Here is a 7,845-nt window from a genome sequence, read left to right on the forward strand (position 1 = left end):
TTTCATGTTTCAATGATTTTACATTACATTTATTTGTATATTTAAGTTACATACGTAATAAATATCATGGGGTCGTCCTCAAAAATATACTGCAATTGTCATTTCAAATCATATATGTTTGTTAGACGATTTTTATATTTTCACCCGTGTCATACACGGGTCAATAGCCTAGTGTGTGTGTGTGTTTGTGTGTATAATTGGGTTCATTTCATAAATGTTTTTAGTGTGAGAAGTACGAAAAGAGATTCTGACCAATCATAAGTTTTCTTTTTAATTTCGGATTATTTAATTGTAGAAGTATATTAGTAAAAAGTTTAGGAGTTTCTTTTAGTAATTAATACTAATTAATGTTAAGTTACAAAGGATTATACATTTATTTTTATTTTTTACTTTGGTTTAATATTTAAACAATTCATAAAACAAAACCATCATACTCATACTATAAAAAATATAAATATATTAACCATCATAAAAACAAGTACCTACACAAATCATAATATTAACCTACACATACAAAAACTAGATCATGTTATCACCTACACATATCACAATATTTATATACGTGCACATAACTAGTTCATGTTAACCTACACAAATCACAATAATAACCTACATATACAAATTTACTTCATGTTATAGTCTACCCATTTGTATTTACCTACACATATCAGAATATTAACCTACACAAACAAACCTTGTTCATTATATCACATACAATTAATAGTATTAACCTAAACTTGTAAAATATTCTCAATGTAGGAACACATCATATTTTTTTTATAATTTTAATTATTTTATAATCTATCTTTTATGTGTAGACAAATACGAGTTATGTGTAGATGAATATTATTTATATATAGGTGAAAACAAAATGAACTAGCAAGCTGTGTGGGTGAATACGATATATGTGTAGGTAAATATTAGTTATGTGTTGGTGAAAAATAAAAGAAACAAAATTAGTGTATGAGAAAATAAGACATGTTGGTAAATACGAGTTACATTTTGATAAAAATGAAAATAACTAACAATTTGTATAATTGAATATGAGCTATGTGTAAATTATTATGTTACTTGTGTAGGTGATCAATTTAATACAATTCACCTGCATATACATTTTTTATATGTAGGTAATAGATAATTCAAATTTTTAACTTTCTACTAGAATTAACGTGGAGAATATTTTAGGAGTAATTAAAGAAATTAATACGTTAAACAAATCAGAGATAATCAACGGTTGAGATTGACTTCTCGCACTTCTCGCTTTAATATTATTTCTCGCATGATCCATCCCCTATATATATATATATATATATATATATATATATATATATATATATATATATATATATATATATATATATATATATATATATATATATATAAACGAGAACCCTAAAATCCTACGTGTCGCGATGTGGTCGCTCCCCCCTTTTATGGAAGCCTTCAGATTGCTTGATTTTTAAATGGAGGCCTCTCATTGATTTAACACAAATTCATGGGTATGGTTCTTACCAAAACCAGATAGCTCTTAAACAGGTTATAACATCTCATTAAATTAAAAATTAACCTTTCCAATTATTTGATATGAAAATCCTATAAAACAAGGATATACTATGTAACATCTTGGATTTTTTGTTTACGTTTAAACCGACCGGGAATAATTTAGATTTTCATTATTAAACAAAAATAATATATTTAAGTTTCTAATGTTCAATTTATACCCCTCATACTTTATATAATGTCTAAATCCTTATTTAAAACATAAAAAGTTCAATAATGGACAAAATATCAAACTACAGGGACTAAAAATGCAAAAAATATAAATTTCCCCATTTTGGCCCGGGGCGCTGCGCGACGGGACCACCCTAGGTGGCCACGCGGCGCGACGGGGTACCTGCACAGATCGTTTAAGTCTTAGTTTGTTTTCTAGTTCGTTTAAGGTATAAAATCGTTTATTTTAGGTATGTTAGAGTGAATTAAGGTCCAAGTAAACATCATACAACTAAAATACCATTCCTAATTCATTTTCCTTTGTCCAAGATCAGATCTTTGTGAATAAATCGAAGATTCTTTCCTTAAATCGCATATACTTGCTTAAACGGGCCAAAAAGCCCATATTTGGTTCGTTTTAGCTATTCTTATATAAGCACATCATAATTCCCTGCTGTAAACCTTAACCTAACCCTACTACATCTCCTCCAGCCGTCACCTACCTCTGCTCATTCTCAAACCTTTCGGTTTTTGCATATTCGTTAAAGACACAAGCCTTGACGTTTGACTTTGCTTATACGTTGATCTTTGACTCGTTATATCTCTTGATCCTTTCACTTTCTGGGTAAGTTGTAAACTATAAAATTGTTCATACATATTCCCTAGTGAATAACCTTCAATCAATTTCTGAGATTGAAGGGTATTGACTGGTCAATTGCTTTAAAACCCGATAAAGGGTAAAACAATCAACAACTTTGACTTCTCGTTTTCTCATACTTCTGGTCGGATTCAATGCTCGGTACAGAAGACTTTTCTTCTCGTAATTAAATTTTAAGGGTTCTGACCAAAACCCGACTCCCGACTCGAAGTTCGGATTCTGGTCAGACTCGACTCGTTTAAACATTAAAATCAACTTAACTAGAGTTCTACTCATCCGTTGGGATTGATTCCAGCTGTATTAAGTTTGTTTTTATTTATATTTTCATATCAAAAAGTTTCAGATTCTGATCATTAATCTCGTTGGACGTGTATTGGACGACTCGCTTAAATCATTAGTTCGTTTGTCGAATTTATTAATCACTTGCCTTCCGTCTAAGGTGAGTTTGATCATTCCCCTTTTTATCTACAGTTTTCAAACGTTTTGGGGACATATGCGTACTTATTCATATTTTCTATCTATATATATACACAAAATCGCAAATTTAATCATTGTATGAATATCAGTTGAATGCTATTTGCTAGTTGCTACATGTTTAATTGTTTAGTTGATAACGTTTCGGAGAGGTCCAACATATCCCCTTGTAGAGGGTTCTCATTAGTATGATCATACGACCGTCTTAGTAATCGGAGCCCGATTCACTTAGCATAGGTAAAACGACAACCTTAGTCATTGTAATCAATGCCCGATTCGCTTGGCAACGATTTCATTGGCACACACGATTTGGTTATATGAATGTTTGTTATGATTCAATTGATTATTATCACATGGTTGGTTTGCGCATTTATCAACTATATATATATATATATGCTATTATTTAATGTTTCAAAATTGGTGATCATCTCACTCAACATGTGTTGTTGACAAACTCCATTTTTTACGCATATGCAGGTTGCCTAAGTTGAAGAGCGGACACTTAGAAAGACCATAGGGTTATATTGAAGACAAACTTAAATTTAATTGATTGTATTTATTTATTTGAATTATTTTTGTATTTGAATTAAATAATTAATTAGATATTATCATATTTTATATATGATAGTATCTTCGAGCTGTGAGCAATCGGATCACGCCCCGGTATTTCTGCCTTAGGTTGGGGTGTGACATACTAAAATTTAGTATCCAATTTAAAAAGAAAAAGAGATTATTTATAATTAATAAACAATTTTATAGTAAAAAACATAAGCGGGTCATGAGTCACCAAATTCAGATAGCTTTTAAATGGGTTATAACATATCATTTATTTATGAAACTCTTTCATTATCATAACTAAGTATATTATTAATTATATTTATTCGTCTATGTCTATGTATAACACTTTAATAATAAACATCACCTATCGTTATTTTCTATAAACATTATCTTATTTTATTAAGAAAAAAATCTTAACAGATTTATTTAAATAACAGAGGATTTATATACACTGGAAGCCGGGTCTCCGGAGAAACTCACCGGAATCACCAAAATAATGTTTTGTGATACCAGGCGCTAGAAGAATTAAGCTAATCTTTGTGTAATGTAATAATATATCATGTCTTAACTGTAATCAAAACTTTAAAGAAAGCAACCCCTTTATTCTCCATCAATTCTCACTTTCTTTGTTTATCCACCTTATACCCAGAAAAATTAACTTCAGATATTAACTTTCTTACAATAAAGAAAATTAAAATTTTAAAAATAAATAGAGTTAAGTGCCATTTTAGTACATGTGGTTTGACCAACTATGCAACTTTAGTACCTATAATTTATTTTATGCAAATGACTACCCCAGTTTCAAAAAACTTGCATTTTTAGTACCTTTTTTAACCCTGCCAATTTTCATCCGTTAAGTCCAAGGTATTTACGTAATTTTATTATTTAAATGAGGGGTATTTGGATGATTTCACTATTATTTTTTTGTTTTTTTTTTCTTTTCTTCTTTCCTCTCTCCCCGTCTATAAGCCTCTTTCCCCCAAATCATATCTTATTCCCCCAAATCACCGTAGCCAAACACCATTGCCAGTAGCCACTATCACCACCCTACATCGCTAGTAGACACCATCTCTGCCTTCCATCATCACCGTCTGCCACCGCGATCTCTCTCTCTCTCCACAATATCTAGCCGACAACCACCACATGCTCATTTAAAACTCTATATCTAGTTCCGGAAACAAGATAAGGTGTTGGAATCGACAACTGCTGTGGTTGTTTTCTCGCCAGAAAAACCTACAACTGTGGTGGTTGTGGCAGACAAAGAGAAAGACAGTTGTAAACCTGTAATCATCCCACTTGCCGGAGATTGATGTGATGTGGCTGGCGAGATTGGATTATACCGCCGGAGACTATGGTGGGGGTGGCCGGCGATTCATGTTGGTGACGAAGAGGGTTGAAGATGGCATCTTCTTTTCTATTCTTTTTATGTTTTAAAAATAAAAATTATCTATAAATCCTCTACTGTTGATCTCTCCATTAAATTGAATCAAGGTGAGCCAGTACATTTTAAATTCAAGTGTATTTTGTTGTTCTAATTTATGTAGAATATGAATATACACTATGTGATGATGAAGAAAAGACGTGGCACAACAGATTTGAGTACAAGGGTTAGAAAAAAAAAGTAGATCAAAATTGAAACCAATTTTCAAATGTCTAATTTCTATATTATGGTAAGGAATACAAAAAGAGGAGAGATCAAAATAAAAGAAGAAAACAAATAATAAGAAATTACGTAAATACCCCGGACTTAACGGATGAAAATTGACAGGGTTAAAAAAGGTACTAAAAATGCAAGTTTTAAGAAACTAGAGTAGTCATTTGGATAAAATAAATTATAGGTACTAAAGTTGCATAGTTGGTCAAACCACAGGTACTAAAATGGCACTTAACTCAAATAAAGATTAGAAAACAAAAAATGTAAAATAACCATTCTCTCAAGCCATCAGATTGCTTTATTTATAACTGAAGGTTTCTCACACATTTGACCCGAATTCATGGGTAAAGGTCTCACCAAACCCAGATAGCTTTTAAACGGGTTATAACATCTCATTATATTAAAAATTAATCTCATAAAATATTTGATATGAAAATCCTATAAAATAAGGATATACTAAAAATTAATATCCTATTTTATTTAAAAAAAAGATATTATTTATAATTAAGAAACAATTTTATAATAAAGAAAATAAATGGGTAATGGGTATCACCAAACACAGATAGCTTTTAAACCGAATTATAACATATCATTTATTTGTGAAACCATTTTATCATCAAACCTCAAGTATATTAATTATTAACTTTCTTACAATAAATAAAATTAAAATCCAAATATACATATATATAAATATTAAAAACGAATAATGTAAAACAACCCCCATAATACGGGAGATAAAATCTAGTATATATATATATATATATATAGGGTTAGGTTAGAATAAAAACCCACTTGAGTTATGAAAACTCTAGAAACTCATTCTTAACCACATGTTTTTAATTAAAAATTAAATCTTGTGTTACACAATTAAAGTTAATAAAAAAAATGTAAAAGTTAATTTACACTTTCTCTCTCCTAAAAACATATATAAAAATTAGTAAAAAAATGTAAAAAAATAGCAAAATATTTTTTTTTATGTTTTCATTGTTTTGTATTAAATGTAACAATATAAACTACATATAACAAAAAAAACGATGTTACATAGGGTTTTTACGGGTTTTCACAAATTAAATGGTTTTTCATTCTATACTTTGCCTATATATATATAGGCTAAGTATAAAATAAAAACCCACTTGAGTTGTGAAAACTCTAGAAACTCATTCTCAACCATATGTTTTTAATTAATATTTAAATCTTGTGGTCCACAATTATAGTGAATAAAAAAATGTAAATATAAATATAACTTTTTCTCTCTCCTGAAAACATATATAAAAATTAGTAAAAAATGTTAAAAAATAGCAAAACATTTTTTTTGATATTTCGATATTTTGTATTAAATGTTACAATATATATTACATGTAACAAAAAAAAACGATGTTTTCGCGGGTTTTCACAATTCAAGTGGGTTTTCATTTTAACCTTACCCTATATATATATATATATATATATAGGGAGAGGATCAAGAGAAAACTCACCTTTAGAGAAAAAACTAAAAAACTCCTAAAGAATTATTTTTAATTAAAAATAAAAAAATATTTTCAAAATTCTGTTTTAGCCATTATTCTTATATTTTCTTATATTTCACTCGAAAAGTATAAAAAAATAAAAAAAAATCCGCTGTAATGCACATACGTATTACTGTGCGATACCGTTGTATTACACAATGTGTATTACTATGTATTTTTGAGTTTAATAGTGTTTTATTTCATATATTCAATATTTGTGTATTGTATATGTGTAATAGTGTTGTATTATATGGAAAAAAATAATAATAAAATAAAAGTCGATGTGGTGCACATGTGCGTTAATGTTGTATTACAAATACATACTAATATGTATTCGATGTGTGTATTAGTCTTATATTACATATATACAATAGTGTGTATCAAATATGTGCAATAGTGTTGTATTCTATGCAATACAAACACTTTTGCATATATGTAAAGCACACTATTACACATGCGCACTATACCGACGAGGTTACCGACAAGTTTTTTTTTTTTTTTTTTTGAACCAATAACAACATATAAGAATAATGGAAAAAAAAGAAACTTCAAAAAAAATTTAAAAAAAAGTTAAAAATGGTCTTTTAAAAGTTTTTAAGAGTTTTTAAGTTTTCTCTTTAAGAATAGTTTTCACTAGAACATACCCTGTGTGTATATATATATGTATATATATATATGTGTGTGTTTGAAAGTGAATACGAGACTGCTATACATATAACTTAGATGCAAAACTCATCAAAACTACGTCATTTTGATTAAAATCAATTAAAAGTTAACTGTCAAAACCTACACCTTATTTCATACCTCTATTTTTTTTTTACTGAAATCTCTTAACCCCGTTGCCCATTCCAAAGTAAATATATAGCTAACCTATATTATTGATTAATAAGAGAAATTGCAATCATATCAAGAATTATATGCGTAAATTAGTTAGTTATAATTCATATGCTTTTTCATATTTACATACAGGTAAGCGATTGTTAAATCACTATATACTACACTGAATTGTCATTTGAAATTTTTGATTTTGTGGATATACATTGTTTGCCTAACACCTAAAGATTGTTTTCTCACATAAATCGGAAAGGAGTATATGACAGATTACGAGATGAACTTGTCCTCAAATGAAATTGGGTGTAGGTTAAAAAAAGATAAGCAATGATTTCAGGAGAAGAAGAAATACGTGTGCTGCAAATTAATTTGCAAAGATGCCTGCAATTATGCAAATCAATCTCTAGAATGATGAACAAAGAAGTGTTTTGAAAGGTTTCACATCTAACGTAGAT

Source organism: Bidens hawaiensis, unplaced genomic scaffold, assembly GCF_021521415.1.
Source record: "Bidens hawaiensis isolate Kalapana, Puna unplaced genomic scaffold, B.hawaiensis_p1.1 tig00003760_1, whole genome shotgun sequence".
Lineage (NCBI taxonomy): Eukaryota > Viridiplantae > Streptophyta > Magnoliopsida > Asterales > Asteraceae > Bidens > Bidens hawaiensis.